The following is a 27530-nucleotide window of genomic DNA, read 5'->3' as shown; positions in this document are numbered from 1 at the left end:
GTTCAAACTCCTCGTGGGAGCACGAGGCAGCACCGATACAGTTCAATCTCCTCGTGGGATGCCTCACCTTGATCTCCTTCCACCTATCGCATCTCCAACGCCCCTCCCCAAGTCCTTCCTCCCTACCTTTTATCTTAGCCTGCTGGACACACTTTCCTCATTCCTGAAGAAGGGTTCATGCCCGAAACGTCGATTCTCCTGCTCCTTGGATGCTGCCTGACCTGCTGCGCTTTTCCAGCAACACATTTTCAACTCTCATTTTGCTGACTTGCGAATGCAGCTTGGCGACCTGCAGCAGAACAAGCTCTCTTGCACTCTCTATCAATTCATCCTTTCAAAGCATTGGAAACTTTAAGTCAGGAAGAGCTCTTCACATCTTGGCCATTTAGTGTTGAAGGTCTCCCGTTTTCTGCATGACAAAATGGAGATATAGTAACGTGTCAAGGGACACTGGGATTCCTAAATTCATAAACATTGCTAAGACATATACTAGTCCCATTATCACTTGTTATCCAATTGCCTTATCATTCACAACTGTTCCATTGTTTGACCTGGTTTCTCTCTGTACTTACAGATGTCCTCCGGTCAATCTTGTGATGACAGGCCCTTCTATGAAATGTTGCATTGTCATTTATCCAAGTGGATCTCAGGAAGTTGTTGACTCTTTTGTAGTACCAGATGCAGATTTGTACCTGGATCACATGACTAATCATTTTGTTGATCTCCACCCTGGCCAGTGTGGTCAACCATTACTACTTCTTGCAGCCACACCAGAGCGAACCTGTTGGGAAGCATTGCTGAACTGTGGGATTTTCCAGAGTGAGTGGGGGTCCAGGAAGATGATTGCTGTAGAAGAGAGGGAATAGTGAATGGGATCAATTCACAAAAGCTGTTAACGATGTTTTGAGGTTGTGGTTCAGAAAAAGAAATGTTATTCATAAACCCAGCACATGGAAATTCTTATCACGAACATCTAAACAATTCTTTCCAGCTGCACAGATTGGATAATTGCAGAGGCAGGACTTTCAAAGACCATCTCAAACAGTAATTAAGATCACCCCTCCCCGGTAACTGCAGAAGCTTTGGGGAGCACTCCACACACACTTAAGATTTGGTTCATAGTTGCCTGCATTGGGGCTCTCCACCCAGCAGAGGAAATAGTGCCCCTCTCTGGTCCTGTCATCAGAAGCTGTGTTGTTCTGATAATGTGTCATGCGTGCAGGCTTAGTTTAGATGGAACAAATAAAGATGACTGTATAAATTGTATGACTGTGCTAAGAATCATCGCAAGCCTCCCAAGAGAAATGTTTACAAAAAAAGGCAAACCTTTCAGTGCTGCAGCAGTTAACCTACTAAAGAGAAAGGTTTGATGATATATTTTTTGTGGGAATAGCCAGATATTTGACATATATCATTGACATGTTGTGTATGCAATGTAAATTTAACCTTGCTAAGTAATATTGCAATCTTGCACAGAGTTGTGTTTGTTATAAATCAAACCCAATAATACCAAGACACTGCAATATATAGCACTAAAGAACTACATTTGTGTTTGCAATAATTCAGATCCTGCCAGTTAATAATGTATACTTAAGTACTTAATGTACCCCTCAGTACTTAACCTTATAATGGTGCTCATTATGTTACCACAGAGCTTCAATATTGGATGCAACTCGGCAATAAAAATAGAAAACATTGCAGGTCAGACAGCATCTGTGAAGAGAGATAAGCAGAACTGATATTCCAGGTCAATGATCCTCAGCAAAGCCTGTAATACATCTCTTTATCTGGCATCATCCTTCGTGCTGTGTTAGCTAAGAATTAACCAATTCACTCAGAATTGTATGGCACTCCCCTTGGCAAATGGTTTGGGCTTGCATTACTGTTCATACTTTGAGATAGATTATGAAGACATCTTACAAGGTTTAGTCATGAATGGCAGATTTGCAACCCAATTTTATGATGTAGAAGTTTAGTCAAGGTAGAAAAGATTCATTTAGAAGCCGATGATCAATACTATTTGCATAATTTACGGATTTACTGCTTATTCAGCTTCTCAGAAAGGCACAAATTTGTGACAGAAAGTAGTGTTGAAGACATTTTGAACATGCAAACTTTAATCATCAAAGTAAGTTTAATCATTTTCTTATGAATTTTAATGCATTTCCCCTATTAGGAGCTTATTTTCAATACTAAGCCTTCAGGTAGGTTAGAAAAAAATGTAGCTGAAAGCACTTTAAAGAAATATTTTGAGTTATTTCATTTGTACACCCTTTACTCCTTGTTGTAAACCAGTTACCTTGCTGCTCACTGTTTCTAGGTTTTTCATTTTCTCATCTGTATTTTCATATTCTTCTCAATTGCTGCTTTGAGCCAATCAAATGCAGGATTAATGTATAATTTTCCACTTACAAATATGACATCCCATTTGCAAGTTGAAATGTGTGTCCACTGTCTCACTGTAATGGCTGAGTGATGACACGCTCAAACATTGTTAATATTTGTTCCTGCACTGTGATTGTTGTTGCCAAGAACAACAGTTACTGCATATCCCTAATTGCCTTTGAGAGGGTGGCGGTGAACTGCCTTCTTGAGTAATTGTTGTCCATGTGTGTGTCTGAAGGAAATTTGGTGAGTGGCTTTATTCCATTGCGTAGATACTGCTCCCATGATATGTCAATGATGGAGAAAGTGAATGTTTAAGATGGTTAATGGGGTACTAATCAGTCTCGTTGTTGAGTCTTGATGGAGCTGAGCACACTGACGCAGTGGAGAGTACGGCCTTAGTAATAGTGGACAGGCTTTGGACGGTTAGGGGATGAATTACTCCCTGCAAAATGTGAATCTTCTGACTTCCTTTCATAACCACAATATCTTTCTAGCTGACCTACTGAAGTTTATATTAAATGTAACCTCCGTGCTATTTCAGCAATGGCAGTGCCATTGAATGTCAAAGGGATGTAGTTAAATGTTGGAGACAGTCATTGCTCTGCATTTGTGTGCCATGAGCATTTCAATTTTGTACTTAATATATTTGGAATGGTATGTAATCTGATTGCTAAGTTATGATACAGCTATTTTGTTCTATCTATTTGCAGTTGCATTTGGATTTCTTACAATCATAAATGATTTTATATTTATTAAATACATAACCTGGTATTTATATGCAATAGTAATGCAATTTGTTGCAATTAGAACATAGAACATAGAAAAATACAACGCAGTACAGGCCCTTTGGCCCTCGATGTTGCACCGATCCAAGCCCACCTAACCTACACTAGCCCACTATTCTCCATATGCCTATCCAATGCCCGTTTAAATGCCCATAAAGAGGGACAGTCCACCACTGCTACTGGCAGGGCATTCCATGAACTCACGACTCGCTGAGTAAAGAATCTACCTCTAACATCTGTCCTATACCTACCACCCCTTACCCCCTCATAATAGCTGACTCCATACATGGAAAAAGGTTCTCATGGTCAACCCTATCTATACCCCTAATCATCTTGTACACCTCCATCAAGTCACCCCTAAACCTTCTTTTCTCGAATGAAAACAGCTCCAAGTGCCTCAGCCTTTCCTCATACGATCTTCCTACCATACCAGGCAACATCCTGGTAAACTTCCTCTGCACCCGTTCCAGTGCCTCCACATCCTTCCTATAGTATGGCGACCAAAACTGCACACAATACTCCAGATGCGGCCGCACCAGAGTCTTATACAACTGCAACATGACCTCAGGACTCTGGAACTCAATTCCTCTACCAATAAAAGCCAGTACGCCATATGCCTTCTTCACCGCACTATTTACCTGGGTGGCAACTTTCAGAGATAAACTTGATAACTTGATATAGATTAATACACGGCAGCAAATAGATTTCCTATAATATTGTTATGCATTACATCTATATTTCATTGTTATCTGTTTGTATTACCAACTCTGAGTTCAAAAGCCTGGGTTCATGTCATACTGCAGCAGTTGAGCCAATTGTCTACTCTTTTAAACAAACAAAATTGGATTAAACAGCCCTGATGGGCCTTGTAACAAAAATGCAACTTAATGGTTAACAGACGCTTACATAGTGAAAAGGAAACTTACTTAATCAAAATAATATTGTCTAGGGTGATGATGCAACCCAATCTCTGCAGTGCCCACTGGTCTCTAAAGGCCCTATCGTTAGTTCAATGTATTGTGAACACAAGATCAGAAACTGAGCTCCTGATTGGCTGGATAGTCATAACCACAATATTATTTGATGAAAAGCAGAGAAGAAATCTCATATTCTGGATATCTCTTTGTCAACCAAGACAATCAAAGCCAGCTTGATTCTGTTTGAGGTCTGTGCATGATCAGTTGTATGCTCAATTTTAAATTTAAATCCCAGTGATCATGTTTCCTAAGCTTCAGAATTCCAACAGCTACAGGAAGATACGAACCATTGGATCCAGGAGGTGGATTCATTTTCCCTGCTGGATTGAGTTTACCCTGTCTCAGCAATACCTACATGATCAGGCATGATTCTTGCAATCTCCCAACAACTTCCCCACAAAACCTCAGCTTCAATCAGATCTCCTTCAAGCACTCCTCAATGAATTTGAAGTTGACTCTGACAATTGGCCTAATTTCTGGGTGGTAATGGAGACACTGGAGATCATAAGTGTGGTTGTGAATTAATATTTTGAGATCATGAGCACTGAGGTAGCAAGGGCCCCTGTAGAGCTGTGTCTGAGTTAGAACATCTATAACCCTGTTCTTCCTCTCTCAGACGTCACTGAGACGTTGTCATAATTTTCATGTGTCAAAATTGGTCACAATGGATAACATTTTGGGAAGCACCATGTTGGGAACATGACTTGTGCACTGTACAATTAAAACTCCATAGCTTAAGGGTAAGTCCAAACTCCTGGTTTCCCATTGCATTGCTGGGAGATCCTGTCCAGCATTTCTCCGTAATCCAATGGATCTGAAAGTGAAAACAGCTAACCCCATCCCCAGTCATCCAATAATGATTTATTGTCTATGAAGCACTTTGGGAAGTCCTGAAAAGATTCACCTTGGTATCAAATTTTTCTTCTGTTGCTCATTCCTAATCATCAGGTCACACATTTTTTTTCCAATCTCCCTTTCTATTTAAAATTATTATTTAATATGTGCTGCAAGTACTTGAGCTGCACTGTTTTATTGATGTCACTGCAATGTGAGATCAATATGATTATTTATATGACACTCTTTAAGGCACACATAGTTACTTTATTTATCAAGCCTTGAATGCTGAGGAGCACATTCTGTCTGTCAATACATTTGTGTTTTAAATTTTTAATCCAGCATCACAGAAAATCCATCAATTTTTGCATCTCGTTATTCTTTCTCTGCTCACCTTCTTTCCCCTTTTCAAAACAACAATGTGGATAAATTCAACCTCCACTCACAGAGATCATGAGCTCTCTGGATAAAATGAATTCTGTTTTGTCATGGAGACCCATTTGCAAGGAACTATTTGCAAGTTCATGGTTTTGTCTTTGCTGGCATGACCCTTACTTATGGAATCTATGGGATTATAAAAGATTTAAAATAATTTATGGTCACATTAGTATACATTGGTGATTGCTGGGCAAGGTTATAGTGGAAACTATATTGTATTATATAAAACCTAATATGGTTATGTTTGTCTTCATGCAATCTGCTAGCACTGTATGGACTTGTTATTAATGGAAAGATCTGAGGAGATTTCAGTTCCACATAATCCCAAATTCCAATGCAAAACCAATGGATTGGAAGAATTCACAGAGAGGCAATTGAGACAGTTTCTTAGAGTACGATGTTTTGAATCCAACCAGGGATCAGGCTAATTTGGTGGGGGGGAGGGGGGGGGATGGTGGAAACATTGTAAATGCTGGAAACCTGAAAGAAAAAGCAGGAATAGCTGGAGAAACTCAGCAGCATTTGTGGAGACAGAAACAGAGTCAACATAAAGGATCCAGTTCTGAGGAAAGATCACTGGACCCAAAACATTAACTTTGCTTTCTCTGCACAGATGCTGCCAGATCTGCTCAATTTCTCCAGCTCTTTCTGTTTTTCTTTCAGGCTGTTCTAGGCCTGGGAACAGGTATTGCACAGTCAGAGACATGTAACGAAAGATTAGCTCGGAGTAAAAGATTCCCTTGAAAACAGTGGCCATACCATTGCAGGATATATCATTCAATTTGAGAGCGAGGTGCTTTGATTAAAATCAACATAATAAACTTAATTAAGAGTAATTACAAAGGAATGAGGGCAGAGCCAGCTGATGTATTTTTTAAATATTCAGCGATGGGCCATGGGTGTGGCTGGCTGGGCCAACATTTATTGCCCATCCCTTGAGCAAATGATGGTGAACGTCCTTCTTAAACCACTGCAGTCCACTTGCTGCAGGTTGATCTGCAATGCCCTCAGGGAAAGGAATTCTGAAATTTTGAGTAAAAAGGAAGCTGCAAGTAAACAATTACTTCCATACCAGCTAAACCAGGAACTCTAAATACAGACAGAGTAACTTTTAATGAGGTCTGAGTATCTGTAAGGTTGTTATTGAAGATAAAAGGATTTAATCCCTCTTTCCTGATATTTACAATTAGACTGTTTCACATAGTTTTTGGATAGTATGAAATGTTTGATTTTTTTTGTGAGTAATAAACTTTTGTTCTTTTGTTCAACTTACACTGACAGCCTCTTGTGAATATGTTTAGTGACTGATCTAAACATTAAATACATAGCAAAAATAAAACTGGTGATTTCACTCTGGGACCTGACTTGTCCATTTTTGCCATCTTCTGGCATCATTACAGAAGCAGAACAACATTATACAGGGAGGAATAGATAACATTTGCTGAGCAACTTGTTTGGCTTATGTAACCTGATTACGGTGCCAACAGTTGCATCAAGATTTTGCAGGTGCTGTTGTCCAGCTTAAATGGCTTTGTATTTTCTGCCGCCTGCCAGCAATATATCAATGTAAACAGCAAGTCTGATAATTCGGTCTCTGAAAAACTGCATTCATTGTCCTCGGTACAGCATTCAATACCAAACTGTTCCATTCATTTCTCTGGGTATTTCCTATATTACATTAATTATATAAGAATCATAGAATTCCTACAGTCTAGATACAGGCTGTTGAGTCTGCACCGACCCTCTGAAGAACATTCCAGCCAAATCCACCCCACCTTTGTAATCCTGCATTTTCCATTATTAATCCACCTAACCTGCACCTTCCTGAACACTATGGGCAATTTAGCATGGCCAATTCACCTAACCTGCACATCTTTGGACTGTGGGAGGAAACCAGAACACCTGGCAAAAAACCACACAGACATGGGGAGAAAGTGCAAACTCCACACAGACAATCACCCAAAGATAGAATCAAACCTGGTTCCCTCATCCTGTGAGGCAATAGTGTTAACCACTGAGCCATTGGGCCACCTAGCACTTTTCAAATTTTTATAAAGCGATAAATTCTAAAATGTACTCTTACATGAAGCTGATCTTCTAGAACTTTAAGTCTCTTTGTAGGGTCTTCGTGGTCCATTTCAGGTATTGTCTTTATGTAACCCCATGTTGCCAATGGCAACCACTTGCACTATAAAGCATTGGTGCATTCTTTATTTAAAAGGTTTGAACTCAGCTTGGGCATCGGGGCCTTCCTACTTCATGCTGGGAGATGCAACATCCATCCTTCTGTGGTTCCTTTGCCTTTTCCTGACTCTAATGATTACAGGAATACTTCAATTATCACATTACTTTGGGGACAATCCACATGTGGCTTCAGCAATGTTTGTGCTGTGCTCTCAGCTTTTACCTTTTCCTTTAAATTTTGTTTTTGTACAGTGTGTGTGACTTCAGCTCTGTATTTTCTGTTCCTTTTTGATTTTTAGCTTAAGACGTCCCGTAGGTCTTGTTCTCTTGACAGTCAAGATCTAGAATTTATCGCTTTATAAAAATTTGAACAGTGCTAGGTGACCCAGTGGCTCAGTGGTTAACACTATTGCCTCACAGGATGAGGGAACCAGGTTTGATTCTATCTTTGGGTGATTGTCTGTGTGGACATGTTATCTTTGGTTAAGTTCAGGTGTGGTTTTACTTTGTTCAGTGTGAGGCTGACTCTTGTCCACTCTTAATTTAGGACATAGGTGGCCTTCTCAGTTCATGCTGGGAGATGTGGCACCCAATCTTCATTGGTTGGTATGTACCAGTTTGGGCCAAAGGGTCTGTCTCCATGGTATAGGACTCCATGACTTTTTGAAAAGATCTGTCTATCTTTTAAATTTACTCAGTGTCCCAACTCTGGAGTAATGAGTTTCATGACTCTTTGAAAGAAAAAAAAAATCTCCTCATCTCTGTTTCAAATTTGCCACATTTTAACCTAAAACTGTGACTTCGCATTCTAGATAGCCCTATAGGAGAAACATCCTCTTTATGCTGCTTTTTAAATCCCGTTTTAGCATCTTATATATTTCATGTTGAGCTCCTCTTGTCCTCTTCCAGCAAGTGTAGGCCTAAGCTGTTCAATCTCTCCTCATAAGACAAGCCCATCTTCCTTGGAATCGATTTAGTGAACCTTCTCTAAATTATTTTCAATATAATTGCATGTTTCCTCAAGTTAGAGAATCAAGCCTGCATGCAGTATTCTAGATGTAGTTTTACCAATGCCTTATACAGTTGCAACAATACTTCCTTACTTTCATACTCCATTCCATTAGCAATAAATGGCAAAATTACATTTGTTCCACATATTACTTGCTTACTAGTTTTCTGGGATTCATGCAGGAGAACACACCAATTCCTCGGCCTTGAAGCATTTTGAGGCTTCTCTCCATTTAAATAATATGTTTCCTTCCTATTCTGCTGACCAAAATAGATAACCTCATACTTATCCATGCTAGCCCATACACTTAAGATACCTACATTCATTTGTAAATTTCTTACTTTTTCATTACAATTTATTTTCCCTATTTTTGTGCCATCTGCAAATTTGGATGTAGTATTTTCTATCCCTGAAGCCAAGTCATTTGAATGTACCATAAATAGTCAGGGTCTGAGGACCAAATCCTCTGGCACCCCACTAGTTACAGCTTGTCACGCAGAAAGAAACCATTTATCTCGACTCTGTTTTCTGTTGGTTAGCTGATCCTCTATCCAAGCTGACCCCATGTGATCTTACCTTGTGTGTTATCCTTTTGTGTGGCACTTTGTTGGATGCCTTCTGTGGGTTCAGATATACTATATCTACAGGACCCCCATTATCCACTTAGGTTGTTACATCTTTGAAGAATTCTAGCAAATTAGTTGTTTGCGCTATACAAATAGACCACAAATGAGACACATTGATTCAGTTTATTTCAGGATCTTTATGGGTTTATTTACTGCTAAATTAGAGCAGACTGTACAGAGTAGGCACTAGACATATCCTTTGCTTGGTGTGCTGTCATATAGGGTGGCTGTGGCTTCTGATCATGTGATATCCAGGTACATGACTCATCTGCACGTTGATCTTTTTAAGGGGCATCACTCTTAAAGCAATAACATTTGTTATAATTTGCCTTTATTGAATGTTCACCCCCAAAGGAGCAAATACGCCACTATGAGAGGGTAACTAATGACCCCTAGACTCACATTCATTTCCCGGTTTAAGGCCCTCAGTGGGATTCAGGCTAGTTCTGAGCTCTCATTTGATCCACACCCTCATCATTCCCAATTTAAGGCAAGTCAGTGAGGCAAAATCCTAGAGAACAGGATTCTGATATAAATCCCTAACTTCATCTGAGCAGAAATGGTTCTTTCTTCCCTTCAGACTCAGGCAGTTGTTGTGGGTATGTTCACTGAGCTAGGAATTTGGTTTGCAGACGTTTTGCCCCTTTTCTAGGTGACATCCTCAGTACTGTGGACCCTCCTGTAAAGTTGTATTACACAACATCCTTATTATAGTGGGGAGACCAGAATTGAATGCATTTTTCTAAAAGAGGCCTCACCAATGTCCTACAGCCGCAACATGACCTCTCAACTACTCTAGTCAATGCACTCACTAATACAGTGAAACATCACACAACACCAGGTTCTAATCCAATAGGTTTGTTTGGAAGTACTAGCTTTCAGAGCTCTGGTCCTTCATCAGGTAACTAGTGGCAGGATCATAACACACAGAATTTATAGCAAAAGACCACTGTGTCATGCAATTTAAATGATTTAATCTTAGCTCAGATAATGTATTAAAGGTGTGAGGTTAGAGTCTGTCTGTATCCCAATCTTGAGTCAGACTGGTTCTATTTCCAAAGTAGGAATTTATAAAATGTTGTATGGATTGACTGCCTGCATTGACTGCCTGTAGGTTGCATGCTTTTTGAGCAAAAATAGAATATATCTGCAAATACAATCCCGCCAATGCAAATTGCATTGTGTGTATGTGAGAAAGAGAGAGTGTGTGAGTGTGTGCATGTGAGTGTGAGTGCACGTGAGAGAGTGTGTATTTGCATGTCTGCATGTGGGCGTGAATGTGACAGAGTATAAGCCTATGAGAGGGTGCGTGCATGTGTGTGAGTGTGGGGGGGTGTATGTGAGAGGGTCTGTGTGAGAGAGTGTGTGTGTGTGTGTGTGTATATTGTATAGTGAGCCATTGAGTCATGGAGATGTACAGCATTGAAACAGACCCTTCGGTCTAACCCATCCATGTGGGGTCACCTCTAGAGTGAAGTGAACCCAAGGTCCTGATTGAGGCCATCCTCATGGGTACTGAACTTAGCTATCAGTCTCTGCTTGGCCACTCCGTGTTGTTGCAAATACCAAGTCCGCCTTGGAGGATGGTCACCCGAAGGTCTGAGGCTAATGTTCCTGACCAATGAAGTGTTCCCCGACTGGGAGGGAACACCCCTGTCTGGCAATTGTTGTACGGTATCCATGACACTGTGATTTTTTTTTACTATAAATTCTGCCCCAATAGCTGCCTGATGAAGAAGCAGCGCTCTGAAAGCTAGTACTTCCAAATAACCTGTTGGACTATAACCTGGTGTTGTGTGATTTTTAACCTTGTTCACCCCAGTCCAACACCAGCTCCTCCACATCCTGACTAAGAAAGACAAGTTACCAAATATCTTCCTCACTATCCTGTCTACCCATGACCCCTCTTTCAAGGAACTATGAATCTGCACTGCAAGGTCTCTTTGTCCAGCAATACTCCCCAGGACCTTACTATTAAGTATCTAAATACATTAAACTGCTACTAGATTGTGCTTACCTGGAGGACATTCCCAGCTTGCGATTGAGGTGGCTATCATATTTCCCTCGAATAGCAGGGACAACTTACATGAACTGGGATATAGTTCTGGGCAGTACAGCTTTCAATTTGTTCCTCAATTGTTTTCAATTTTACATTGACTTCATTGACTTGATTTTGTTTCCATCTAACTGTCTGTCTGCTTCCAGCTTGGCATACAGGAAGCCACAGGTGCAAATGCACATTTCTTCCACCCTGTCAGAGCACATTAACTCGCCAGATAAAAATAATTTTATAAAAGTGGCAAATTAGAATTGGATGCTTAACACACAGATGAACGTGGAAACTGAAGCTAACAGTGTATTGTGAGGACGATGACATGTTACTAGTCTTGTTTCTGTAGTGGGTCATTAACAGTACCCTGAATGGCTGTATCTACAGCATATGTTTTTGTCTGCCTCAGTCTCCCTTCAACTGATCACTCAGGTAGCTCAATGGAAATTATAACTTCATGTCAGCCCCTTCCACCAATAAAGCACTTGAGAGGGTGACGGTGTGAATTATTTCCCTCTATTTTATGGAGGAGCAGTATTGCAAATTTGAAGCACTCCATTGTTGATGCAATGGCTCAGAACTGCATTTAGCAGAGCGTACTTGCTCTCTGATGCTGAAAGAGACCTTTGTCTGTCACCTCTGCTCTCTTACTTTTGCATCTGTCACCCATTTTCCACAGAGCAGACTGCCACCGACATTGTGTTAAAAGTCATTAATGTAGCAATCATTGCACCTTTAGAGAAGAACCTGTCAATCTGCTGAGGCAAAGATGTAATCATCACAGAGTTCACTCCTCATGCTGAAGGCTGCTGTAATATTAATGCAGTTTTTTAAAATGTTGGAGTGTAAAGCTGACATGAGCCGTTGCTGAAAAATAATATGTTAGCAACTGAAGAGGGAGTTTTCAGCATGGTGGGCTCCAATGGTCCTCCTCAATACATTCCCTAGATTGAGCTGTCATGTATGTTCAGAGCACTCTCCTTTAGTATTGTTTTTCTAGGGATCATGTTTTTCTTTAGCTACTGGTAGCCCAACTGTCAGCACAGCAACTGAGTTCCAGCTGCAGCAATCTCCACTCCATGTCCATCTCCTGGAACCTGTTAAGGATGAATTGCTGGTTAATTTAGCTGATCAATTGAAATTTCCTGTTTGCAAAATAAAAATGCTTTCAATAACTGCCGGGGAAATGCAGCAATGATGAGTGACAGTTCAATGGGCCAGGATAATGGGCTTGATGTAACGTCCTTGTTTATCTGCACTTGCAGTTATCCAAGCTAAGGCAAAGTAATTAAATGCACTTTACATGATAATTATTTTCTATAAAATGCTAGGAAACAATTAAAATAATAAATAAGACTGGCATCAATATTGTTTCAATCCTCAGGTCATCGCTAAGCTCTTTGCACCTCATGAACTACTGTTTAAATACAATCACAGCAATCCAATTTATGCACAGCAAGCTCCCACAAACATGCATGTGATAATGACAAGATAAAGTGTTTCTTTAGTAAACTTGATTAAGACTAAATATTGGCTCAATGATGTATAATTAAGGTAGTGATAGAACTACAAAGATCACTGATGTCGATACAAAAGGTTTTTTTTTGCATAGATGGCAGATTACTGAGTATAGTGGGGGTTTATCAACATCAGAATCTTAATACAATTTAATTGATACTGTCCTCACGTTTGTCTTCCAGGATCTTTACACTAGAAGGACATCAGAGATGCATGAGCAACACATTGCCTCTGAACGTACACTGTCATAGGGTGGTCAGCACAGGTATTCACAACTGTGTGACTGCCTAGGGACAGTTATGTTAACAGTCGTCAAACACATCTCACTGAGAGTGTTGGTTAGCTCACTTGGCTGGACAGCTGGTGTGTGAAGCATTGGGATGCCAGCAGCATGGGTTCAATTACTGCACCAGCTGAGGTTACCACAAAGGACTTTTTTCCTCAACCTCTCCCCTTGCCTCATGTAAGGTGTGGTGATCTTCAGGTAACATCACCATCGGTTTTCTCTCTCTCTCTCTCTAATGAGAAAGCAGTGCTGTGGTCCAGTAAGACTATGGTGATTTTACACACTTCACAACTGAGCTTGAGCAGAAGCTGGCAAGAGGACAGCAGAATCTACATTGTGTGGGTATGAAATGCCGGGGTCCTTTCTGCCCTCTGCTCAAATTGGCACAGTGTTAAACCCCTGGGGCGATAGTTGAGAAGGAGAGTACTGAGGCTGTGCCAGCAACCTATTGCCCAATGTGCACCACGTCCTCTGTACAAGTGGAAAGGAGTCCAGTGTCAACATTGGTGAGTTTGTGGCACCTTCTCGGAAATTCTGTCAAAGACTGAATGTAGCACCTTCATAGTGTTTTGGGCAAAGATCTTAAATCTATCTAGCACATGACCGCAGCTTTGCCGGTGTCTATTGGGAACTTGCCCATCATCCTGAGGCAGAGTGAGAGGTACTGAGGTTGTTGGAAATGGAGACAAGCAAGTTTGGAGTTTCTTGACACTGGTTGGCGCATCGATTTACTGGCACAGGCCGATCTCTGGACCATTGTTAAACAGTCTGGGACAAATCTGAAACAGTTCCTGGGAATGATGATCACCAATGATTTGTCCTGGCCCACACACGTCGACACGACACTCAAGAAATCACAACAGCACCTCTACCTTCTCAGGAGGCTAAGGAAATTCAGTATGACAACAAAGACTCTTATTAATTTTTATTGATGTACCATAGAAAGCGTCCTATCTGGGTGCATCGATGTGTTTGTTGATAGAGTTCCGGTTGGAATGCCATGCTTCTAGAAATTCTCATGCAGTTCTCTGTTTGGCTTGTCCTAAGATGGATGTGTTATCCCAGTTGAGTTAGACCCCATCTACCACCACCTGAGAAAAAGAACAGGAAATGACATCACCATAAGAAATGACATCACCAACCCAAAAAAACCAAACATATAAATAGAAAACAGGAATCATGTACAGTGCTTCACCTGAGTCCCACTGAAGATATTATCTAGTAGGGTGACGAAACATCTGGAAATGAACCTTCCAGCTCAGTGAGCAAACCTACATTCAGAAGCTCAACCTGAACTACAAATCTTCTCAAAACTCGCAAACATGTGACAATGATAAATCAATCAATAAATAAATCCCACCCAGAAGCAGCAAATTAAAGCTCTTACACAGCCTCTAAATGCCCATTTCCCACAATGAGTGGAATTTGAACAGATCCCCTCCTGTGGGAATTGGATCACAATCTCTGAAAGAAGGCACTTACCTGGTGAGAGACTAGCACTCCAGAATTTGATTAGAAATAGTCAGCATGGCTTTGTGTCTGGGAGATCATACCTCGCAAAGTTTTTAGAATACTTTGATGAAGTGACCAGGAAGGTTGGTGGGGGCAGGGCAGTAAGTGTAGTCTGTATGAATTTCAGTAAGACCTTTGATAAGGCTGCACTGGAAGGTTAGATCACATGGAATCCAGGGGGAGCTGGAAAATTGGATACACAATTGACTTGATGGTAGGAAACAGAGGGTAGACAGGGAAGGATGCTTGTCGGACTGGAGGCCCGTGAATAGTGGAGTGCTGGGCTCATTGCTGTTTGTTATCCATATCAATGATTTGGATGAGAATGTACAAGGCATGATTAGTAAGTTTACTGGTGACACTAAAATAAGCAATATCGTAGACAGTGAGGAAGGTTATCAGAAATTGCAGCAGGACCTCGATCAGTTGGGGATGTGGGCCAAGAAATGGCAAATGGAGTTTAATTAGACAAGTGTGAGGTGTTGTATTTTGGAAAGTCAAATCAAGGTAGGAGTTTCATGGTGAATGGTCGGGCCTTAAGGAGTGTTGTGGAACAGAGGGACCTTATAGTTCAGGTGCACAGTTCTCTGAAAGTAGAGTCCCAGGTAGACAGGGCAGTGAAGGAGGCTTTTGGCACACTGGCCTTCATCAGTCAGGGCAGTGAGTATAGAAGTTAGGAAGTTATGTTGCAGTTGTACAGGATGTTGGTGAGGCCGCACTTGCAGTATTGTGTTCAGTTTTAGTCACCTTGCTATCGGAAGGATGCTATTAAACTGGAAAGAATGCAGAATAAATTTAGAAGGATATCACCTGCACTCAAGGGGCTGAGTGAAAGGGAGAGGTTGACAAGCTAGGACTTTTTTCTTTAGAGCGTAGGAGACTGAGGGGGGAATTTATAGACATGTAGAAGGTCATGAGAGGCATGAATAGGGTGAATGCACTCAGTCTTTTTCTAGGGTTTGGAGAATCAAGAACTAGGGGACATCAGTTTAAGGTTAGAGGGGAAAGAATAAAAAGGAACCTGATGAGCAACTTTTTTCACAGAGGGTGGTACGCATATGGATTTAGCTGCCAGTGGAAGTGGTAGAGGTGGGTACATGAGTAACATTTAAAAGGTATTTGCACAAATACATGAATAGGAAAGGTTTGGAAGGATATGAGCCAAGTGCAGGGAAATGGGGTTAATGTGAATGGACATTTTGGGGTTAATGTGAATGGAGTTAATGTGAATGGACATTTTGGTTGGCACAGACCTGTTTGGCCCAAAGGGTCTGTCTCTGTGCTGTAGGACTCTATGACTCTAATAACTGAAACCTTGATGCCAGTGTTGATGGATGGTCACAGCTGCTCTTCCTCCACTAGTCTTTATTTACATGAATGTTCAAAGTGTTGGGAGGGTGCCAACACCAAGATTCATTCTGTCGCTCCTTTAACTGAATTATAAACTGTTCAACTCACAGAGTTGGATACGGCATATTGACCGTCCCGCTTCCAAAACTGACTCTGGTACCTTTATCTGGGCAATGTGTGTCTTCTGCCCACTAAAGAACCTTTCCAATGAAAATTGTGCCTGGTGATTATTGTGATACAGCGCAGAATTGCACCTCAGAATTTACCCAGTCTCAGGATCCTCTCCCCAAAACAAAACACTTGATCATTGCATTAGTAACTAACAATATATCACAGATCACGAGCAAGCTGGCCTATGGCTGAGTAATAGGAGTGACATGGTGTTGACACAGGAGAAGGATTATAGAGAAGGGTTTCCCTCATGCTTTACTTCTCATCCCTTACCCACATATCTTCAGTGAGTGTTGAGATGCTGCCTCCTCTATTGATGGCTAGGTTTATCCTTTTCAGATTCAAGTGAAGTGATGATAGGGCCCTCCCAGGCATATGGACTAAAAGTGTCTTAGCAGTTATAGGGTCGTAGAGTTGTACAGCATGGGAATAGACCCTTCAGTCCAACTTGTCCACGCCGACCAGCTATCCTAAACTGATTGAGTCCTATTTGCCAACATTTGGCCCATATCTCTCTAAAGGAGAAAGTGAGGACTGCAGATGCTGGAGATCAGAGTCAAAAAGTAGCGCTGGAAAAGCATAGTAGGTCAGGCAGCATCCAAGGAGCAGGAGAGTTGATGTTTTGGGCATACGCCCTTCATCAGGAATCTTCTAAACCCTTTCTGTTCATACACGTATGCAGATAGCTTTTAAATGCTGTAATTGTATCCTCTGGCAGTTCATTCCATACACACACCACCCTTTGTGTGAAAAAGTTGCCCCTTAGGTCCCTTTTAAATCTCTCTTCTCTCATCTTAAAGCTATGCCCTCTAGTTTTGAACTCCTGTACCGTGGGGAAAAGACCTTGGCTTATTCACCCTGTACATCCCTTCATGATTTTATAAACTTCTATAACGCCATCCCTCACCCTCTGATACTCTAGGGAAAATCACCTCAGCCTATTCAGCCTTTCCCATAGCTCAACCAGGGATCTGAGTATCCTGTCCCTAACCCTACTGAAACCAAATGCAAAATAATGCATAAGATGATAGAAATTGCAAGATCAAAAAGTGTAATCGCCCAAGGGTACACATCTGTATATTTGTCATTTTTTTATGAGACCCCAGCAATTTCATTGATTAAATGCTATGCCTTGCCTATTGTCGTATTCCAAGAGTCAACCTGTTTTATGATGAGTACATGAGGGACCCTATTGGGCCAATATCTACAGAGTATGAAGTGTGAGAGGGGAAGGTAATGGTTGAATCAGGTACACTTTTCAGGCATCAATGGCATTCTGAACATCAATGTCAGTGGCTGGTCTATTGGAGAGTGCCTGAGCTTCATTCTTCTGTTTCTTTACCTCTTCTTGTATCATTGTCGTATCAACCTGGACATCCTCGGTGGTGAGTATTGAGGAGCCTGCCAGACCTAGCCCAACTCCTGAAGCATATCTTCACTATTCTAATGGTTCACTGTACAACACATGGTGGTCATGAACCTCTGGCTGGAGAGACCCTATGTCTTATTGATGGGATTCCTCATGAGCCTACTTCTTGGAATGAAAAGATCCGGAATGTTGGCCAGCTTCACTGTAAAGATGTCATAACAGCTTCAGGGGTATCTGGTGCAAACCTGCTTGAATCATTTCCCTTGGATAACAGCAGTCAGACAAGACTGGACAGATGCCTGTTGCAGTTTCTAAAAGCAATTGATTGCAGTGATGGTGCTCAGACTGTTGTGTAATACCGTGGGTGTTTTCCTGTCCCCAGGGGAATTTAGCTGGAGAGGAAAATTTAGGTGCTTGTGCATTCTAATTCTCATCGCAGATGAAGTTTCCAAAGCTCCCAGTTTTGACTAACTGGTCTCATCCCCTTTAACCATTAAAGGGCAGTGGACTCAAATACCTTCATTATTGTCTCCTGTGGAACTCTGGAAGTAAGTGGAGATAAGAAATTGAGTGCAGTTGACATCTCCATGGCCACTGGTAATGAGCATCTGCCAGGTCCAGTAGGAAACAGGTCTCCTTCCAGGAGATTGCAAATACCCCCAACCATCAAAGAGGACACTATAAAACCATAAAATAAAGGAGCAGAATGGGGTTATTTGGCCCATCAAATCTGCTTTGCCATTTGATCATGGCTGATGTGTTTCTCAATCCCATTCTCCTGCTTTCTTCCTGCAACATTTGATCCACTTACTAGTCAAGAAGCTATCTATCTCTGTCTTAAAGACACTCAATGATTTGGCCCGCACAATCTTCAGTGGCAATGACTTCCGCAGATTTGTCACCCTCTAGTTGAAGAAGTTCCTCCTTCTCGCAGTTCTGAAAGCTTGTCTCTTCACACTGAGACTGTTCCCTCAGTTCCTAATCTCCCCTACTAGTGTAGACATCTTCTCCATATCCAATCTATCCAGACCACTCTGTATTCTGAAAGATTCAATGAGATATTCCCTCATCATTCTAAGCATCATTAAGTACAGCTCCTGAGTCTTCAACTGCTCCTCTTATGAGAAGCCCTTTATTCCTGGGAACATGCTTGGATACCTCCTCTGGACCCCTTCCAAGGACATGTTTCCTTAGTTATTGGGCCCAAAACCACTTGCAATAATCCAAATGTGGTCTGATCAGAGCTTTATACAGCGTCAAGAGTGCATCATTGCTCTTGTATTCTGGCCCTCTTGAAATGAATGCTTACGTTACATTCACCTTCCTAACTGCCAACTGTCCTGCATGTTAACCTGAACAGAACCCTGAACTAGGGCTCCCAAGTCCTTTTGTGCTTCAGATTTCCAAACACTTTCCCTATTTAGAAAATAGTCTACACTTCTATTCTTGTGAACACAATGCGTAACCTCACACATTTCACATTGTATTCCATCTGCCTTTTCTTTGCCCACCCTTCTATCCTGTCCAAGTCCTTCTGCAGTCTCCTTGCCTCCTTAACATAACCTGCCTGTCCACCTACCTTTGTGCAATGAAGCCTTCAGTGCCTTCATTCAGATCCTTAAGTACAATGTGAATAGTTGTGGTCCCAACACTGACCCCTGCATGACTCCACTAGCCATTGGCTGCCATCCTGATAAATACCTCTTTATCCTCACCCTCTATCTTCTGTCAGTTAGTCAATTCTCTATCCATGCCAGTAATGTGCCCCAAAACACCATGGGCTGTTCTCTTATTTAGCCACGTTAATCTGTGGAAGGCCCTCTGGTCAGCCTCCATCTAGAAATACTTTGAAATGGGTTGTGTCTCTTGCAAATTCAACTCTTTCCTATGCATCATTACCTTACCTCTGTTCTGTACATCTGCTGATCCCTCTAAAGCACATTGTCACTCCCACAAATAGAAAGGGTTGATGGGGTTCTCAGACACTTGCACTGCATCTCCCATACTGTCCTTGTCACATTACAAGTTTCCATAGTTTTTGAGAAAGCTGTATTAACACAGGAGTTCTCTTCCAAATATTAACCAGAGGGAACTGAGACGCTAACTGTAATCAGTAAGCTTTTATTTAGATTGGGCAATCATAAGTTTAAATAGTCTCCAGGGCTGCAGTATAATAGTCTCCAGGACTGCTTGAGCTTGCCTGATGAGTTTCCTGAGCCCTGGGACACCTATGCTGAAGATGCTAAATTTAAAGCTAAGAAAAACTAATTTGAGAAAGGACTTATTAATGTCAACTATGAGCATTAATTACTTTAATAAACACCTCTCATCGCCAATAACTAAAGCCCAGACTAAAGCAAGTAGTCGACGTTTCGTGTGTAGCCCTTCTTCAGGACTGGGGGTGCGTGTTGGGGGAGCTGCAGATAAAGGGGGTGGCAGGGGCAGGGTAGTGAAGTGGGGATGGGTGAAGACAGTTAGAGGGTACATCCTGGTTGGTCAATGAAAGGCATGAATCCGGTTGGCGGCAGGCAGTAGTGGCAGAGATGGGGAGGGGCTGGGAAGGGAGTTGAGGGATGGTGAGGGAGGTTCCCCATCCGCTGACTCCCTTCCCAGCCCTTCTCCCTCCCTGCCTTCAAATAACCTCCCTCCCCATTCCCCGACTCCTTTTCCAGCCCCTCCCCCTCCCTGTCACTACTCCCTGCCACCAACCAGATTCATTCTTCCCATTGACCAACCAGGTTATACCCTCTGCCTGTCTTCACCTATCCCCACTTCACCACCCTACTCCCACCTCTCCCTTTATCTGCAGCTTCCCCAACACCCATCTCCATTCCTGAAGAAGAGTTACACCTGAAACATTGACTTCTCCACCCGGCTTGCTGTGTTCTTCCAGCCTCCTCCCTGTCTACTTTGGATTCCAGTATCTGCAGTTTTTTTGTCTCTAAACCAGATATTGGCATCCAAATGTACGCTCACTTGGAAATGTTTGTGTTCGAATCAGTTTGTGGTCACCACCTCAGATTCACTTACCTTCAGTTCCCATCACTACAGATCACCCAGTATTGTTAGCTAAAATTCCTCCCTTTGACTCTACAATTATATCATGCTTTGAATGCAAAAGAACATTCTGACTTTCCTATTTACTCTTAATTTTCTATTTTTCTATGTTTACATACTCCATTGCAGTTAAAAATTTGTCTGAAGTAATATGGTCAATATCCTTCCAAATCTATGAAAGTCACTTCAAAGTCTCTTCTTTTCCAAAGGTATGGTAATGAGAAGCAGAATCCTCTCCATTGCAGAGTTTATTCAGGCATTGGTAAACATTCCAAAGGTCATGCTATCCCTCGGAATGTTGATCCATTGTATTACATTGCAGTAATACTCCCGCTGCTTTTTGTTCAAACTCATTTCTGTAGCGGTGCAGAAATTATATGCGAGTATCTGTAAAATTTCATTTGAATTCAGGTTTTGGTCCAAGTTATTGCCTATATTAAAGAAAAACCAAATAAACCTGTTCCACAAAATAGATTCTGTTTGCAGTGAATTATGGGGAGAATGGTCAAGTTATAGCAACAGTGAAGGGGACTTTGGAAGACTGGAAATTAACAGAGTAGCTCACAAAATTGTTACTTGCTATGTTGAATCGAAGTGTACAAGCACTATTGTGTGTTGGTAAAGTACTAGAAAGGTGAAAGGCATCTTCAAAGGTAACAGATATCGTGAATTTGGGAGCATCTAGAGCTTAGTTACTGATTGCACTCAATTCACTGTTAAAGTTATTGGAGTTATAATGATTATTATCTGTAATTATTTGATACAGAAATAAATAGTCAATTAACTATTCTGTCAGAACATCAAGTAATCATAGACAAACGTTATCATACCTAGCAGGCCAGTGTGAAGAGGCCTGCAATGTTGATGCAGAGTTTACTAAACTTTTTTTAAGAAATGCCTCACCTCTTCTCCATGAGTAATTTCTTGGCTCTTCTATTTCAGCCAGTTGCTGATGTAAAGCTTGTTATTTACTGGCTGTATTTCAGTATGAGAACAATCGCATCTGCAAGGCAACTTTGGGAATGCGGAGTCTTGGCGGCAGGGAGGAGCCCAATGTCGGATTCAAATGGGGGTCAAGTGCCCCCACTGTGGGAGGAATCCTACAGCACCAGGACCACACTGACAATTATGTGTATAAAAGTGCATGCCTTTATGATGGCATCTTATTCTTAATTTACCTGACTCCAGCAGCAGGCATAGTATCAGATTGGCAACCTGCCCCTGGGTGAATAGTGACCAGCCTGGTAAAAAAAATGACAGCCTTGTTTCTGACTGTGGTATCGGTCACTCTCTGTGGTTAATAACAACCTTCCTCTGAGGTATCCCACCACAGTGTGCACCCTTACCACCCTCACTCACCATCCTAAATGATGTGGCAACCACACAAACACCCATTCTTACAACACGCTGCTCTTTAATCCATTCTCCTCCATGTTAAACACCAGCTCGAGGAGGCACTGAGTGTGGCAAGGGCATATGATATATTCTGGTAAACTTGAATGTCTATCACCAAGTATAGCTTGGCAGCAGCACTAATGATCAAGCTGGTTGGGTCCTAAATGGCACAGCTGCTCAACTGAGTCTGCACTGAGCGATGAGGGAACCAACAAGAGGGAGAAACATAGTGATCTCATCCTTATCAATCTGCTGACTGCGGATACATCTGTCCATGAGAGCATTGGTAAGAATAACCACTGCACAGTCCTTATGGAGCCCATGTCCCACCTTCACACTGAGAATAGCCTCCATTGTGTTGTGTGGCAGTACAACTGTGCTGAATTGGATGGATTTCGAGAAGAACCAACAACTCAACTCTGAGTATTCATAAGGCGCTGTGAGCTATTAGAAGCAGAACCATACTACAACACAACCTGCAACATCATGGCCCAGCATATCCCCCACTCCACCATTACCATTAAACCAGGGATCAACCCTGGTTCAATGAAGTGTGCAGACACAGCTCCATGTATGTTTAAAAATGCGATGTCAACCTAATAAAGCTGTAACTACTTGCATGCCAGATAGCACGTGATAAACAGGACTACGTGATCCCACAGCTAAGAAGTCAGATCTTGGCTCTGTAGTCCTGCCACAGCCAAAAAGTCATGAATGGTTGGAGGGCAATGGAATAACTTATTGGAGGCGAAGGCTCCACAAACATCTCCATCCTTAATGATTGAGAGAGTCCAGCTTATTAGTACAAAAGACACATCTGAAGCATTTACAAAAACCTTTGGGCAGGCATTGGATAAATTATCTCGGCCTCCTATTCCTAACATCAGAGATGCCAGTTTTTATTTGATTAACTTTAAATAACATCAAGAAATAGCTGAAGGCCCTGGGTACAGTCAGGGAAATGGCCCAGACAATACTCCATCAATAGTATTGAAGATCTGTGCTCCAAAGCCACCTGGTATAAGCTGTTCCCAATAGCAGATAACTAATAATGTTCCTATGCCTTGGAATCATGCTGACCATTGCCAGAAATGTCATGTGAGTTTTGAACGTACGGATAGCCAAAACATTAGAACTTAGGAACTGGAGCCTGTTCCATCATTCAATTAGATCATGGTTGACCTGTGGCCCAGCTCCATTTCCTTGCCTTTGGCCCATATCACTTAAAAACTGTACTTAACAAAAATGTCTCTACCTCAGCAGGATTCCATAGCATAGGGACCAAATTGCAGGGATGAGTTTGAAAGTCCCCTGGGCAAAATGGATTAGATGGGGGTGGGGCAGTTGGAATTCCAATGATTGTGACAGAGGCTGAAGCTTCTCCAGGATTGTTGGAGACTTAGATTCTTGCCATTCTTAGATTCTGTGACTTGAAGTCTATTTCAAGTAATGTTCCATAGGGATTTGTGATTGGCCCTTGCTGTTTTTGTGGAACATTAATGATTTGGACTTAAAGGTATGATCAAGAAGTGCACGAGTGACATAAAATAGGTGGGGCCTAGGGTTTATGTGCCATAAATCATTAATAATATGAGAATGCTGCTGCTACTGTAGACACAAACAGTCAGCAATCGTGGTGCAATTGAACCTGTTAATCACACAACTGTTTAGCAGTCATTGTATGCTATGTGCAGTTATCAGGCCAGCAATGTTCAAGAAGGGAAGAGTTCAATGGAACCTCCAGCAGCAAGTTGAGACACGAAGCAGGGAAACTCAAGCCGTTGGCTGGGATGTCGCGCAGCAGGTGACAGCAGTGTGAGAGGGCAGATGGAGCAGTCAACTGGACTTGTTGTTTGGGGGAAAGAAGGCTCATGGGATGAAGGAACTGACAGAAAAAGGTTGTCTCACCTAATGTGAACCATGGACTTCATTTCATGTATCCCTTCTTGCTTGTAATGACCTGATGTCAGAATAATAAAGAATGCCTGCTTCAGGATCTTTGGCCCATGCATGGGTTCAAAACTTATGTTACAATAGGAACATAAGGCCAGGAGAAGGCTATTTAGCTCCTTGAGCTTGTTCAGCCAATGAGTGAGATCATGGCTAGTTTGTGGCCTAACTCCATTTACATGTCTTTTGTCCATATCTCTTAAAGCCTTTGCTTAACAAAAAATTATCTCAGATAGATAGGAAACAGGAAAGGGCTTTTTTTATATAACTCATTTCATCATCTTCAGATGTTACAATCGCTTTTTGGCCAAAAACGTAATTTTTAAAATCTAATTGCAATGTTAATATAGGAAGCATACGTGCAGATTTTTGAACACAATGTTCTACTCAAAGCAATGTGATAAAGACCAAATATTCGGTTCTCAGTAACAGAAAGTGTTGAAGAAACTCAGTAGATTCTGAAAAGGATTCACATTAAATTTGAAATGTTTACTCTGATTTTCTCTGTCCACAGATGCTGCCAGACCTAGGGAATTACTCCAGCAGTTCCTGGTTTTTTTTCAGATCGCAGCACCCGCTGAATTTTGTCCTTCATTATGATTTTTTTAATGCTGTTTTTAGAGCCATAACACCAGGAGATAGCCCTGCAACGTTTTAATCAAATAATATAATGGGAAATTCAACATCTCATTTTAAAAAGAAAACTTTTAACAGTGCTACATTGCTTCATTATTGTTCCAAGATATCAGTCTCACTCAACGCACAAAGTTTTGGAGTGGGACTTCCAAATTTTTATTGAATCCTTTTGTTTTCAGTATTCTTCCCTTTTCTGCCATATGTCTAAGAAGACATCCTCTTTCTTAGTTCCAGTTCTTCAGGGATAGATGATGAAATTAGTAATTTAACTGCAAGTTCTTTCTTATTTCCCATCTGCCTGAGGTAATGTTTTGTGCTCTGGTACCTTGGCGCAGAAATTTCTCATGTGGGGCATCTTGTTTCGAAAGTTTGAAATGATCCGAAGAATGCATTTGGACAATTTTAAATAAAGCGCATTTACTGTCAATGTTGTCACTAGATAGAGCCTTGTGCACACATTCAAGAGTTTTGTTAGAATGCTGATGTGATGCAGGCCTGTGGGAGGGGAGACTGGAGAGTGATTGGGGTAAGAGCATTGCAAAATTTGAATTGTCCTGTCATCAGTCCGGTCATGCATCCAATCAGTCAGCACTTTGTTGGTCTGCAATATTCAGTCTACTGTTTCAAAGGTCAGAACCAGAAATGGGACTGCAATATGGAAACAAGGCAGATAAGCAGAACCTTTCTGAATTACTGATTGGACCCTAGCTGGGGTATTATCCCTCCCATGCAAATGCACAGACATTCTGTCAACTCCATATGTGCATCTTCAATTGTACTGTGCATTGGGGGTTCTCTCTCTTTTTAAATTAAGAGTTCTGTTGTGTTATTGCACAGATGTCAGAAAAGCATTGTACCTTTAAGATTGCAAGATGTCATCGTGGCATGTGACACTCTAAGAGATCTGCATAATACTCTCATTCAGTCAGCATTCAGTAGCAAGTCAATCTGTTAACAAGCAATCAGCTAGTCAGGCAGTCAACTATACAGTAGTAATTCGAACTAGCATATAATTCAGACTATTTACATTACCCCAAGATATCACATTTTGTGTAGATCATTAATTGTTCATAAAGTTCCAGATATCTGACTCAATATGAACCCAAGTCTCAGTGGTATATATTACATGGGTTAACATATAGAATCCACAACAAATCGCCTCAGGTATAAATCTAAAAGCATGTGGGAGCAAAGAGAGCTAGTTCTATATTAACCCAAATCATTGAAGGTGCAGGACATGTTGACAATAGTTAATAAAGTACATGCCTCATGGACTTTATCAATAGAAGCCAAATGTGGAAGTTATGGTGGACCTGTACAAGACACTGGTTTGGCCTGAACTGGGGTATTGTGGTCTGTTCTGGGTGCTGCAGGGAAGAAAGTGAACATTCAGAGGGAGTGCACAAACGAGTCATGAGGATACTTCCTGTAATGTTGAACTTCAGTTACACGTATTGGACATATTTAGGACACATTTTGGACACACATGTTGGACATATTTAAACTGCAGTCTTTGGAAAAGAGAAGGCTAACAGAAAATTTGTTTGATGTGTTCAAACTTGTGAGAATCCAGACAGGGTGGTAAGGGAGAAACTGTTCCCATTAGTAAAAGGATGAAGGAAAAGAGGGCACAGACATAAGATAATTAACACAAGCGGCAATGATGTAAGGACAAAAATCTTTTTCATCTGGAGATGTGCGGCATGAAAAAGAAGAGAAATCGCAGATCTTCAGGAGATAGGCAAGGGAACATCACCAGGCGCATTGCTCCTTCAGAGAACCAACACAGACACAATGAACTGAATAGCCTCTTGCTTCTATGATCTTATAATTCTATGACCTTTTTCTTCAATTTGTTTTTCCTCACCCTTCAGTTTGAATAAACTTTGTGCCAGAAATTTCTGCAAGTGTGGGTTAAGAATGGGCCAGCTGTAGATCTGCACTATGCTGCAGTTTGCAGCAGTGAAAGTGTGCAGAGGTATTTCATATACTATGGCATCATCAGGGAGTTTATTCCTGATTAGAACCCTCATTATTTTTACTGGTCATGCTCAATATTTCAGCCCAGAGCTGTATCAAGGTGATCTGCCTTCAGTGGCCCCATCCTGTCCTCTTATTTCCATCTGTATTCAGAGGTTGTTGAATCAGGAACAGACCAATGTTAATGCTTTCTCTTCTTAAACCAATGGTTCTGGGCCAAATATAGCACCTCAAGTATGACCCTGGAGCCAAATCAACATGTATTTAATCCATGACCTGTACTGCTCTGCTAATTTTAACCAGTTGAGTTGTCAGAAGAGCTGCTACTTTTGTCTTTAGTTTGCTGCATAAATTGGTGGCTGCTGTGCTAATCTCTGCAGCCTGTGGAGGTCTGTGTTGTTATTCTGTACAACATACTCCCATGGTACAAAAAAGTCACTCATGTTTCAATAAAAATTGACGTGTAGAGCACACACTGCAAACTGTGTCAATCACATTGCAAGCTGACCCGATGGGATTTTATGTTTTGAATAATACATTCTTTGTACCTTTGCGCGGTTTGTGGCAATTGGGGCTCAGGTTTGAACTGGCACTTTTGTAGTTAAATGGGTACTATTGCATTTTCACGAAGACAAGGCGTTGGGTAGTACTAGTGTTATAAATTCGTTAAAATTTGAGCAAACATACTGTTGATGGTTGACATCTCAGGGATTTTGCAGTTGTAATTGTGGCTCAGCTGGTATAAATACTGAAATGGACAAATTTGCAGGGCTGTGGAACTGGAGCAGAGGAATAGTGATTTTATTGGACAGCTCCTTCAGCTAGCCAGGACAGACACATGGCCTCCTTCTGTGCTGTAACATTCTATTCGTAAATTTGATGAAAGTTTCAGTGAACAAGATAAAAAAGAAAAGGCTTATTCACATAGTTCCTTGTGACACATTGTGGATATCCCAAAGTTAATTTGCAATGAATGTGCCAGTGACATGTAATCATGATCGTTCCATAGGCAAAC

The sequence above is a fragment of the Chiloscyllium punctatum genome, chromosome 27, assembly GCF_047496795.1.
Source record: "Chiloscyllium punctatum isolate Juve2018m chromosome 27, sChiPun1.3, whole genome shotgun sequence".
Lineage (NCBI taxonomy): Eukaryota > Metazoa > Chordata > Chondrichthyes > Orectolobiformes > Hemiscylliidae > Chiloscyllium > Chiloscyllium punctatum.
Note: the sequence above shows the minus strand (reverse complement) of the source record.